The sequence below is a fragment of the Macaca mulatta genome, chromosome 10, assembly GCF_049350105.2.
Source record: "Macaca mulatta isolate MMU2019108-1 chromosome 10, T2T-MMU8v2.0, whole genome shotgun sequence".
Lineage (NCBI taxonomy): Eukaryota > Metazoa > Chordata > Mammalia > Primates > Cercopithecidae > Macaca > Macaca mulatta.
Window position 1 is genome coordinate 110,378,005 of NC_133415.1, and position 13,473 is coordinate 110,391,477.

Genomic DNA, 13,473 nt, shown 5'->3' on the forward strand with positions numbered 1-13,473 from the left:
CCTTTGGAGGAGAAGGCAGAGCAGAAAACAGCTGTGAGCCGTGCTCAGTGAAAGGCCACAGAAAGCAAATCTGAAATGTCATGCTGCTACCCTGTTGGTTTCGAATAGGTGAAAGCTCCATGAGTCAGTTAATGAGCAGATCGGGAAGGCTACAGTGTTCTGGCCCCCTGTGGCCAGGTTAATGTATGTGGTATCAGGAGAGAGCTTCAGCAATCGTTTTCTGCCACCTTCGGGAAGGAGGCAATTTAGCATTTAGTTTGTGGTCCCAGCCATCCAGCAATCCATCTGTCTATTCATCTATCTCTCTATATGTTCATTCATCTAACTGTCCTTCTGAACATCCGTCTACCCATCATCTATCCACCCACCAAGTCAGCCATCCACCCATGTATTTGTTTATCCACTCATCCATCTATCTGTTCACCTGTTCATCCATCTACCCACTCTCCCCACATACACAGCTGGATGGATGGGCATGTCAATGAATGGAAGGATGGATGTATGGATGGGTGGATGGATGGATGAATAATGGGAGGGGTGAATGAGTGGACGGAGAATAGACAGACGGATAGTGGATGAGTGCATAGCTACTATCCATCTGTCCACCTATCTCCATTTACCTATCTATGCAGCCACCCTCCTACACATCCATACATCCATCATCTATTCGTCATCCATCCTCCATCCAACCATCTATCAGTTCATCCCCTACCCATCCATCTAGTAAGTAAACATTTCCTAAGCATCCATAATTATAGTGACAACATCTCCCACTCACTGAGTGATAAGGTATGTCAAGGCCTTTCCGGGCACAATCTCTTTAGATCCTTTCCTCAACACTGTGACTTGAGTTATTATTCCCATTCCAGAAATAAGGCAGTAGAGAGGTTCTTACAGCTAGCAAAGGTGACAGCTTGGATTTTAACTCTTGTCTGCACCCTGGGTGCAGATTCCTAGGAGAGGGGCAGTGGGTTTTATCATCATCTATCTCTGCATCTTTGAGCCCGGAGAACAAGATGTGGAGGAGGGTGGGGACAGAGAGCTTGGCTGAAGCACTGGGAAAGAGACCTGCGTCTCAGGCTCCAGGGGCCAGGGGCTCTCAGTGGCCCAGGTCCAACTGCCTTGGCCCTGACCTCCTGCCCTAGCACACCCTTCTGCACTTTTCTAGGCCTTTCCTCTTCCCCCGGGGTAAACACTGCCAGCGTGGTCAGGTTGCTGGTGCCAAGGTGAAAAGTCCATGGATCAGAAACCTGGCCCCCCTGGGAAGTGCTGTTCCCAGAAGCTGAGACCTTTCTTCCAGTAAACTTTGGCCGCCTCCTTTCTGGCCCTGACTCCCCGTGCACAGGGAGTCCAGGTTCACATCAAAGGGGTGGGGAGGGGGAGAGAGGGGTGTGCAGCTGAGCACCCCACGGCCCGGCGCTGCACTGTGCTGGGGCTTCAGGTGCTTCTTCATAGTCAATTCAGTCAACATCCCAACTGGGGACAGGTCTCAGTCTTCTCATTTTGCAGAGAAGGAGACTGAGGTTCGTAGTGGCAAAGTAACTCTCCCCAGGTCACACAGTTGGTTTCAGGGAGAGAAGTCTCACCTTGAACCCTGATATCAGCAGGCAGCAGCTGGAGCCAGACTGTAGTGGGCCTAGGGGTGAGTAAGTGGGCTCCACTGTAAGCCAGTCACTTCTGAGCTGGGTGACCCTAAGTGAGTCCCTTAACCTCTCTGTGCCTCATCTCCCTCTTTCTACTTTCAGGGTTGAGAAGACTCACAGAAGGGGTGTACACCAATGCTTTGGATACTCTGGGCACTCAATAAATGCAGGCTCCATGTGGTAACTGTCTCCCATGTGTACTGGAGTTCTGCAGGGAGAAGTTCGTTGTGCGGAAGAGTCCCACGGCTGCATGCTGGCTGAGGGCTGCAGCTGCACATCGCAGAGGCTGAAACACCGGGAGAGGAGAGGATCGATCTGCTGTCATTCAGCCCCAGCAACAGCACCCCGAGGCGTGGCAGCTCCTCCACCACTGTTGCAGACTGCAGTCCCGGGAGAGGCTGCCACCTTGCTGAGGGGTGGGTGGGAGCCGGTCCCTGGGGGCGGGTGGTTCTCCTCCACAACCCTCTTCACAGGCAAAACTCAGGGACAGGTGTTAAGAGCTGTTTGTCATCCATCTAATGAACATTTGTTGAGTGAACCTCCTAGGAGCAGGAGCTGTCTTGTCCTTATCTCCTCTGACTCTGGTGCCCAGCACACTGCCTGGTGATACCCACTGGAGCTGACCCTCCCAAGGGCTCCTGTGTACCAGCAGAGAAGGCATTTCCAACAGGCTGCCTCTCCAAGCCCAGTCTACTCTCTAAGGCAGCCGTCTCCTGTGTCCTGCTCACCAGGCTTAGGGGGCCAAGATAACCAAGGTCACTGGGATCCCAAGGGACAGAGTGGGATTTGAACCCCAGTGTGTCTGCTCCGCCCCAGAGGCACTGCCTCCGCCACTCTCTCCATCTGCTGACCCCCAACTGCTTTGCAAATGTTACCAGTGTCCTACCGGTGGCAAAGGTTTGCTCAACCCGGGAGCATCTACTGAGTGCTGTCTCCATGGCAGGGGCTGGGGGACTCACGGGAAAGCCAGACACAGCCCAACCGGGGCTGAGGGCTTCTGAGGACACTGCGCCTGCTATGGTTTTCTGTCAGGGGCACCTGCCCGGGAGTCAACTATGGAAACACTTTGGAGCTGCTTCCCAAGGCCAGAGAGAAAGTCTGCCCCACTGCTCCTCGTGGAGTAAAATCGGAGTATTTACTCCCTGTGGAGTTTGCCCCAGGTGCCAGGGGCTGTACTGAGCCCCTTCCCACGGTCTCCCCTGAAAGCCCCTGAGGGAAATGCTGTCTTCATTCGCATGCTGTTAAAGAGAAACCCATAGGGAATTAGCCGTGAGCACCACCATCTTTCTTGTCCCTTCGAACATCTCCAAGTCAGATAATCATAACAATAGTGGCAGGCATTCCACATTCATACAAGCTGGCAGTCCATCCTGCCTTGGCCCCCGGCCCAGATAAGCAGAGGGACGTGGTGCTGCGCCCTGTATCTCTATGGATGGGGAAACTGAGGCTCAGGGCCGGGAGGAGGCAGATCTGAGGGCTCCCAAGTTTCTCCTCCTCTCGCAGACAGACTAAGAGAGTCACCCAAGGTCATCAGAGCTGCCGCGGCGGCAAGACAACAATGTTCTGACTTCTGGTCAGGTCCTCCTTCCATCACGACGCTCCAGCAAGGGAGGGGAGGCAGGCGTGGGGGCCGTCAGGGGCCTCTTTAATTCATGAGTTACTGGCAGAAGCACAATCTCCAGGGAAGATTGATGACCGGCTGCAGGTATTGGTGGGTGGATTCATAAAGCTGTCGGCAGCGGGCCGTAAATCAAATGAATATTCAAGATTCCGCCTCGGGAGCAATTCCCTGGCTCCGACAGTAACAAGATGGATGTGGGCAGGAAGGCAGGCGTGGTGGCCTCAGAAGCCCTTGGCCCCGGAATGAGGCACCGCACCTGCTCAGAACTTCTGCATCTGCCTGGGAAATCTGGGCAGCTCAGAAGAGGGAGGAGAGCAGATCATGGACCCCAGACCCCAACGTGGACCCTATGTTGAGGATTATGTTTTATTGAGGCATCATTTACTTGCCGTAAAATGCAGAGGTCTTAAGTGGAACGTGGGAGGAGTTTGGACACCTGTGTGTAATCACCACCCAGATCAAGGTCTAGAACACCCCATCATCACCCCAGAAAGTTCCCTTGTACTCTTCCCTGCTTACCCCCATCCCGAGCCCCACGCAGCCACTGCTCTTCTTTCTCTCACTGGAGTATGTGGACTTTTGTTGAGGACGTGGACTTGTCTGCCTGTTTTGCTCAGCTTTCTCTGTGTGGCTGAGCTGGGAGCAGCTCCCTGTCCTGCTCCGCTGTGCGGTCCCCCATGGCAAGCATCCGCCACCATGGTATGGGCCATTCCACCCTTCGTGGCCACCTGGGCTGTTTCCACTTTTGCCGTTCTGAAAGTCTGCTGTGAGTTCCTGCAAGGGTGTTTCTGGGAGCTTTTCTTCGGGTAAACACCTGTGAGTGGAAGGGCTGAGTGGAAGGGCTGGGTCCCAGGGCAGACATAGGTTTACCGTTTTAAGGAACTGCCAGACAGATTTCCAAGTGACTGTGCCTCTGCATTCCTGCCAGCAGCGGACCAGAGTTCTGGCACTCTGTGCTCATCCTTGCCAGCGGTGTTTATGACACCTGTTCAGCTGAGTGCAGTGGCAGCTCACCAGGAGACCCCCCAATCCTTTGCTCAATTCACCAAGTCTCCACTGGTCCTGGGACACAGCCTTTGCTGTCCTCTTACGAGCCTTTGGGGAAGGTAGCTCATCTTTGTGGCTGAGTTCAGGAGCTGAGTCTCCAGGATCTGCCCTCCCCACCAGGCTGCCGCATGTTCCTGGGGCTGCCGAGGCTGGGACTCAGAGCTGCCTTTTTAAGAACCCTCCCATGGCTGCCCACTGCTCTCAGGAGGCAATGCACTCTCCTTCCGGTGGACACGAGGCCCAGTGTCATCTGACCCTGGCCACCTCTCTGCCGCCACCCCAGGCCACCATCCCACCTGCTAACCATGGTCTACTGCCTGGGATCAGGTCCCACCCAGGACCTTTGTCCTGGCTGTTCCTTCTGCCTGGACTCTATTCTCCAGCCCCTTCTGTTGATAGCTGTGTCCAGGTGGAAGGAACGGCCACTGCCTCTGACAGTGATGAGATTGCTGTGGGCGAGATGCTGGGCACTCTCACCAGGGGGTCCCATCACCAACCTCATCCTCCAGACAAGGAAACTGAGGCCCAGCAAGGTCACTGGAACTGCTCAAGGTCATGCCACAGGTCAGGGGCAGAGAGGAGACCCGCCTGCATCTCAAGCCTGTGGAACCATCCCCTCCTCCGGAGTGGCCTGGCATCTTGTCTGGGAAGGAAGCTCTGGGCTGGCCTCGGGCACAGGCTAGATGATATGAAATGTCAGCCCCTCTTGGGATCCACACTCCCCCAGTAGGGCAAAAGGCACACTCGTGCCTCTTCCTCTACTGGAGAACATTTCCCCATTTCCCAACTCAGCATCAACTTCTTTCCTAATTCTGGGCCATATTGCTTCACCTCCATTAGCCCCTACCACAGACAAGTGTTCTGTGGGATGGAGAGGCTTTAAAAGTTAACACAGGAGAGAGGTGGCCAGCACCACTGGGTTTCCCCTACGATCTGGAGCCCCTGTCCATCCTGGTACAAGACCGGCCCCCAGGACTCATCAACATCCTGGAGGTCAAAGTCTCCGCAGGTGGGACAACCCAGAGCAAATCTTGTCCCACGAACTCTAGTCCCTTTGTATGCTGTTCTGTCCGGGGCAGGCTGGTGACAGAAGACACGGTGACCCCCACGCAGCCCAGGTAGCCCTGCCTTCTCTCCCCAGAGCCGAGAGCACTGATAGCCTCAATTGTTGAAGAAAGGGACCTGTCCCAGGGTCTTCACTTTCTAGGTCCTACCAGCAGCCCTGATGTCTACTGATGTCTACTGATGTCTACTGATGTCTACTGATGTCTACTGATGTCTACTGATGTCTACTGATAGAAATAGAAATCATTCTACTGATATCTAATATTGCTGTCATCCATCAGCGCCCCTCAAATCAACTCCCCAAAAAACAGTCACCTCAGATTCTCCCCGTTGAAGTAAAACTTTCTTTTCCCAGACTTCTCAAGTCCGAGAACAAACCTTAGCAACACAGGCACGTCTCCTGGGCAGAGGCGTGCGTCATGGAAAACTTGGAGGTTGGTGATTGGGCCGCCTCTGCTGCAGAGTCAAGTCCCCGAACGCTTGAAAAACAACATAATGTATTCCTGTCTGCAGCTCTGAGCAAAAGCTCATTTTGTGTCCTGTGTTTCCATTTCCTGAGGATTAATAAGTGTGGAGGGGAACTCGGGCTTCGTGCCGAATATTTATTTAGTCAATATACACATCAATTTAGCAAATTAGAGATCGCAAGCCATTTCTAAGCAATGCTGTAAAAATAATAGCTGTACTTTAAACTTGTAATGGATTTTGGTTTGGTGGGAGGTGGTGGCTACTACGTGCCTGGCACTTGATAAACACAAAGAAGTTTAGTTCTCCTTAAACTTCAGTGGATGTCTGAGTCATTGGAGATGTTTGTTTACAAAGCAGACAGATCCTGTTACCCAGGGCACAGGCTGAGGGGTCTGGGGTGGGGGCTCTGGAACACAGGGAAGAGTGGGCTTCTGGTGAACGACCCTGTGTCTACCCCCGGCTGTGGAGGGCAGGGTTTCTCGCCGCGGGGCTGCGGTCTTGAGGGTCTGCGTGCCTGTCCAGGGTGGGGGCTGCTCTGCGCACCGGAGAATGTTCAGCCTCACCCCCGTCTCTGTCCACTAGATGTCAGCAGCAGCAGCCCCCTCCCCAGTTGTGACAATCAGAAATGTCTCCAGACACTGGCACATGGCCCCGGGTGGGCAAAATCTCCCCCAGCTGAGATCTCCTGATGTAGCGCAGGGTTCTCAGGTTCTCTGAGCCCCATTTCTTCATGGAGACACACATTCTCATGAGCAAGGGTTCTATCCCACAACCCGGTGAGAGCACAGCTGCTGCTCACATGGCAGAGCTGAGAAAACTTTGATTCAGAGAGGCACACCGACTTGCCCAGGGGTACACAGCACCCGCAGCTGACCTGGGGTACCCAAGGCCCTTCCAAGTCCTTGGAATGCTCAGTGGCCCCTTCTCATCCCTCGAGTCTCTGTCCCAATGTCACCTCCTCAGAAGGGCCCTGCCTGTCTCCCTGTGCTAGGGTAGGCTCTTGCCCCTGCTCTTCTGATGCTCTTTCTTACCCCTCTGCCGTGTCCCCCACAGGACTTGGCCTAGCAAGCATCGTGACTGTGTGCGTATTGACTTGTCCACTTCACTGTCCCCCACTGACCTGTGGGCCCCTCAAGGTGGGGGGTTCCTGAATGTGCTCCCTGCTGTTGCTCCAGGCCTTGGTGCAAAGCAGACGAATCACAGAGCAATCAAATGGCTCACTGGAAAGGTTCCCAAGGCAAGGCTGCTGGCTGCACCACACCATTCATTCTCCACATATTTTTTGCTAACAAGGCCCCTGATTTTTAGCTCCTGGTCATATGGAAGTATGACCAAGTGCTGGCCAGTAAGATGTAAGTAGAAGTCTTGTGTGAAGTCTTTTGGGAAGTGTCCTTACAGGAAGAAGCAAGCCCCTGCTTATCCCTTTCTCTTTCCTGATGACTGAAGGTGGGATGTGATGGCTGGAGCACAAGCAGCTGCCTTGGACAACGAGGTAGAAGCTCTGTGTTGAGGATGGAGGGTCAACACGGTAGAAGGGATCTGGTCTTTGGAGACTTCTAGAAGTTGCCTTACCATGCCAAGCTGGGCTTCTGTTACATGAGGGTGAAGTCATCTTCTGTTTCATTTAAGCCATGCTGCCCCTAGGTCTCTGCTCCATGCACCACACTGAACCCTATCCAGTCCTCTAGGCTCTGAGACTGCCCAGGATGGAAAAGGGAGCAGATGTTGGTTCTGCCCAGGCTGTTCTCAAATAAGTGGGTCCCATGAGGTTCTTTAATTATTATAGAAGGAGCTCGCATATGCACTGTTGAGGCTAATCTGCCCATCTCCCAAGGTCAGGGGATCATTTGTGCCCCCAGGCGACAGGTGCGGTGCTGAGGGTCACAGGGATGTGAGGGGAAGTAATGAGCTAGGATTCAACTCCAGTGGTACCAGATCCTGGACCTGTGTTCCTTAGATGACACTGCTGCCTCTGACCTTCAGTCATGCCCATCCATCCATCCATCCATCCATCCATCCATCCATTTCTTCATTCACTCAATGAGTGTTCACACTATGCTTGCTAAATGCTGGGGACAGGGTAGTAAACACTACAGCTTCTAGAATCCTGGAGTGAAACAGACTAGTAGGTGGAGATAGACTGTGAGCCACCAGACAGAGAAACAGACATGGAGATTACAAAGCACTGGGCAGGGAGTCAAAAGGGGAGATGGAATTGAAAGTGACTAGTAGGGTGGCTTCAGAGAGAAGAGATGGGAAAGTATGCTCTGATCAGGGGAAGTGAGGTTGAGAAGTGAAGAAGTGGGGACTGAGAGCTGTGAGAGCTGGTAACGGTGCTCCAGGGAGAGGGAACAGCCAGTGCAAAAGTTATAGGCTGCGGGTGGCCCAGGCAGGTCAGGGGATGGGGAGGCTGGAATGGGAGGGGCCAGTCTTGAATAATTTTTGGTGAGGGGATCAGACCATGTGGACCCTGGTCAGGGAATTATAAGAAGAGCTGGTACTACACAGGCTCTTACTCAGTGCTTTGCATGTCATAGCTGATATTTTTGGTACCGACTTGTGTGCCCTTACTATTCATCCAGTGGTGACCAGCAGCAAACACCCATGACTTCCTGGGCTCGGAGACTTTCTCAGACCACTGCAGCTGCTCTTCCCATGCACTGGCAGGCTGTTCACACACTCCCTGGCTAGAAGCATCCTGCAACCAATGTCTGCCAAGATGGGTGGATAAATACCTCAGCTCCCTCACCTCCTGGCTGGAATAAACTTGATCTCAGGGTTATTGATGGTGCACTCTTCACTGGCTCCCAAAGTTCCCAAGAAGAGTTGAGCCCCCAGGGACAACCTACCAGCTAAGATGCCCTGTGTTGCTGCCTGCCTTCCCCTTCCCTGGCTCACTTTCTCCTCTCCTCTGCTAGGGCTTCCTGGGATCGCTCATGTTCTTGTCTCCCAGTCTGCTCCTGGGACAACCCAACCTGAAACACAGAATTTGCTCATTAGTCCTCATGGTGATGCCAGAGAGGAGGCACTATCATTGCTCCCATTGCAGAGAAGAAAATCAAACCGAGGCACAGAGACATTAAGTCATTTGCTCCAGGACACACAGGAAATGGCAGAGCTGGGACTTGAACTCCATGGAGGCTCTGAGTCTGTGTGTTGACCACCCCGTCTGCAGCATCGTTTATATTTGGTCCTGACTATGACTTGAGGTAGGCGGGGGTTCCATGCAGACCAGCGGTTCTTCAGCTGTGGTTCTTCCCTAGCGACAGCAGCAGCACCTGGGAATTTGTCTGAAAGAGCGATTTGGGTGGCTCACCCCCAGAGCTCGATTCTGTGGGTCTTGAGGTGGGCCCAGGAGGTTCTGGTGCACGCTCAAGTTTGAAAACCATTGGTGTAGGAGAGTGGTGTAGACATGACCTGCAGGAAAGGAATGGGAAGCAGCAGAGGAGTCTCCATCCCCGGGAGGAGAGGCTTCAGGGGAGAGAAGGGGTTCGGGGGGTGGAAAGGGGTCAGATTCAGGCCACATTGGGGGTTGAGCCGACAGACTTGGAGGTGGATGGGGTGTTGGGGGTGAGGGGAGGATAAACCAAACATGACCCCTAGATGTTTGGCTTCTGCCAGCAAGTGGATCTCAGCAACATCCCCAGAGTGGGGAACACCAGGGGAAGCTGGCTGGGCAGGGCTGAGGGGTCCATGTGAAAATGAGGGGGTGGCATGCATTGAAGGGGAGCTGCCCTTCTCCCCAACCCTGAATTTTCCAGAAGCAAGACTTTTTCTGGGAACCTGACTCCCTCTGAGAACAAGCCTGGCTGAGCAGCTTTGGGAGGAGTGGGTTGGGGCAGGAGCCGGGGCCACTGGGTGGTGGTGAGGGGGGAGGGGTGGTGCACACACTGCAAAGTCCAGTCCTGTGGCCTGTGAAAGGAGCAACAACTGTGGTACTTGAGGAACCTCTGTTCCTGGAAGGGATGGTCAGGCAGAGGCTAGCTCACCCCACACCCCAGCTGTGATGTCCTGACTCCAAAACATCTAAAGCTCAGGGGAAAAAATAAGATAGCCGCATTTCACCATTGCATTTCAAAGCTTTCAGACAATGGTTGCCACCCAAAGATGGAAGCCCCCAAGGCAGGTCACCCTGCTGTGCAAAAAGGGCTTTGGCTGGGACATCAGTGGGCTCCCTGTGAATGGTCACATTGGAGAACAGAGTTATCCTAACATCAGCAACTGATTTAAGAAGTAGGCGATTCTTTTAAAATAGCATTTTAAAATATTTTCATCATTTAATTGTGTGCAGTATTCATATGCCCAGAAAAGCAATCTCCATTACAACACAAGGATGCATGGGCAAGGATTGGGTAGTGGGGGAAAGGGGAATGCTTAGGACTTGCAGAAATATGGAGTTCAGTGGAGAGCTGTAGAATGGAAAGGATCTGAAGAGATGGCATATCAGGGAGGAGGACTGCCATGGAGAAAGGGATGGTAGTGGGAATGACCGTGTCTGGCCATCAGCTGGCAAGATGGCCCTCTGAGCTCAGTAGGAGATACCTGTGATGGGCCAGGTAAAGAAGCAAGTCTGACTGGAAAGGCAGGTGCGGATTCACTGAGCACAGGAGTATGATTTCTCAGGGCTGACAGGTAGAGAAGGAAAACAGACACTTGTTTCTGGAAGGGGATAAAATCTTTGATTTTACTCAGTCTGATCCAACATATATTAATTGTGCACCTACCACGTGTAGGCACAGTTGTACGCATGAAGATACAATGGTGAACCAGACAGACATGGCCCTGTCCATAGAGCACACACTCTGAGGGTGACAGCTTAGAGAGCATCACGTGATGTTTTGTTGGTGTCGCCTGATGGGGTGAGGGACCTGCCAAGGTCACACAGGGCTGGATCAGAATCCCAGGCCCTGACTGCCAGCCCAGTGCCTTTCAGCCTGTCCTTGAGCAGGGACTCCTGGGAACACACTGTGGGTGCACCAGGTGGCCCCAGTGCCCTCGTGAGCAGCTTCAGCAGAGGGTAGTGAACTCTCTACCCTGTGGATTCTTCTGGAAAGAAAAGATATGTTTTCTTGCTGCTGGTGGAACTTTAGCCACAAGGAACCTACTTTTCTGCCATATTTCTCCATACTGAAAGGGGTCTCTCAATTTGGGGCTGAATCTCAGACAGACTGAGGGGAGGGTGCCCCCCAGGCTCCTCGGGCATCCTAAGCATGTATCTGGAATTCACAGGAGGCATGGAATAAATTTAGACCAAGGGTGGAGAAGGCAGCTGTCAGAATTTTTAGCCTCCTTTCTTGGCCTGGGCAATTCTGCTCAGCCCAAACTTGCTTAGCCAAACCAAAGCCCTTTGGGGCATGGCTGTACCTCCTTAGAAGATGTCTGAGGTGGTATCTGCTGTTGTCCTGGCACATCTTCAGGAAAGAGGTCTCATCTCCAGTTCAAGTAATTTATCCTGGAATTCCTTGCAACCATAAACACACTAACCCTGAGAGGGGATTGGATAAATGTGAATTTCTCCATCTTATCACACTCTCACAGATGTCTCAGCAATGAAGCAGCTGGGGCCAGGGAGCATCTAGACTCACTTCTTAATTGGTCTCTCACTTAATGCTAAGCCTTCAGTACTTTCTCACCTGGGTGTCCTTTCTTCATGCTATTCACATATACAAAGCCACCACAGAATCATACGATTTAGGACCAGAAGGGATCTCTAAAAAATAACCAATGTGTTTCGGGTGCTACGAGCCAGGGACTGTGTTAAATGCTCAACCAGGATGAGCTCATTTGGCTTCCATTGTGAAACTGCTGCCTTAGGGAGCTGCCCAGCCCAGCCTCTTCATACACGCCACCTCAGCGACACAGACAGGGAGACAGCCCCCACCAGCCTGCAGGGCTCCCCTGATTTGTCCTGAACAGCCCTGGTCTTTTAAGGAGGCTTTTGAGGTTGATGTTGCCCAACATTAAGCAGAAGTGAGGAGGAAGCAAGATGGAAAAGGGGCACCCACTTGAGTGTGCTTGGACCCTCAAGCTGGCCCTGCAGACCCCACTGTGTCCTGGGAAGGCCTGGGGGGAGGTTCCGCCTCACTGTCTTCGGGGTGGTGATAGAGCCACCCATACTGCATCTCCAGCTCTTGTAAGCTCTGCCCGTGCTCTCATCCCTGCAGCCACGGGAGGTGGGGGCCACCTCTCATGCCCACAGCTGGCTCTTTGGGTCACGGTAAGAATTAAATGAGAAAACACATGTGGAGGGCTTAGCATGGGGCCCTGTGACTGGCAATCTGTGACAGGTGCAAGCTTCTCCTGAGTCCCACTTTACAGATGGGGAAACTGAAGCCAGAGAGGATAAGTGACCAAGCTGGGTTTATGACTGATCCTCTGGAGCCCTGATCCCATGCTCCTTGTGGACTTGAATGCTGGATGCCGCCCAGACCCCGAACACGTGTCCGGGGAATCAGGGCACCAGTAAGGAGGATGAAAATGAGGCTGTGCACGTGGAGACAGTAGTGTTTTCCCAGCATGCCCTATTAGGGAGGGGCTGTCAGTGCTCTCATTGTATAGATGGGGAGACCAGACCTTTTTGCCTGAGGCCACACAGGGAGGCAGGATTTGAATTCAGGTCTCTCAAACAGCAGAGGATGAGGGCTTAACACTACCATCCCTACTGGTTCCTTCTCACAGGCAGAAAGGCAGGATCCCCCTGAGGCAGGCTCCCAAAGGCTGCACCGTTTCTGCTGACACCCCCAGGACACACCTGGAGGTGGCCACAGTTTCAAGGCTGTTGGTGGCCGGAGGGTGTCATGGGGAGCGTAAGGACCCCGCAGCTTCACTGCCTGGGCTGGCGTCCTGCACAGCCACTTGCCACCTGTGTGATCCCAGCCTGTGTCTGCTGCTCTGAACCCGGCTCAGAGTTGGATAACTAGAGAAGAGCACATGGCACAGCTGGGATTGAACCCAGTCAGTGTGGCTCTCAGTCCATCCCAACTTCTTGCTACCCACTGCCTCCAGGTCAAGCATGTAAGGCTCTTAGCACCACTGGGCACACAGCAGGTTCCTCACAAGCCCCACTCCTGCTGTGTGCCACGAACACCCCTGCTGCCCACCCTCTGCTCTGGGCTGTGTTCTGACCAGGGCCTGGCTCCCCAGGAGAGAGGAGGTATCCAGGGCAGAGGTACCAAGTCTGGGGGGTGGCCCTCTGTGAGCCTCTGGCCTGCTGGGCTCCTGGCTTGCAAATAGCCCCCTCCCCCAGAAATGCCTCCAGATTTAAACACACTCATGTGCTGAGAAAAATACCAGGCCCCCTGCCCCCAGTGAGCACCAACCAGCACCAGGGATTTTGCTGTCCCGGCAGTGGGGGTGTCCCCCGTGTGTTCCCTTCAACATCCACCTCCCTCCCAGGTGGCTTTGCAAGGCCTTGTTTTTCTTGACCAAAGTCCTGAGCAGAGGGGACGAGCTCAGATGGGGTGGGGCTGCTCCCAACTAACCCATAGCCAGAGTCTCTGAGAGCTGGAAGTTTCCAGCAAGAAATCCAGCCCGAGCCAACTCCGTTAATCATTCTCCGTGGATTCGGGACTCGGCCTGGATAGAGTTTTCAGGCCACAGGACGGCCCGGGCCCAGCATGAGGACGGGCA

General features: G+C 53.5%; 2 long non-coding RNA genes across 2 annotated transcripts; one reads left to right on the forward strand and one right to left on the reverse strand.

The window, feature by feature from the left end:
- The first annotated feature begins 1,263 nt into the window (after window positions 1–1,263).
- LOC114670512 (uncharacterized) lies at window positions 1,264–6,155 on the forward strand. Its single transcript, XR_003720179.2, has 2 exons — window positions 1,264–1,642; window positions 1,746–6,155. It is a non-coding gene; the product is annotated as an uncharacterized LOC114670512 (long non-coding RNA).
- Window positions 2,907–4,896, reverse strand: LOC114670513 (uncharacterized). Its single transcript, XR_003720180.2, has 2 exons — window positions 4,809–4,896; window positions 2,907–4,078 (listed from the first exon to the last, which is right to left on the reverse strand). It is a non-coding gene; the product is annotated as an uncharacterized LOC114670513 (long non-coding RNA).
- Window positions 6,156–13,473: the final 7,318 nt, after the last annotated feature.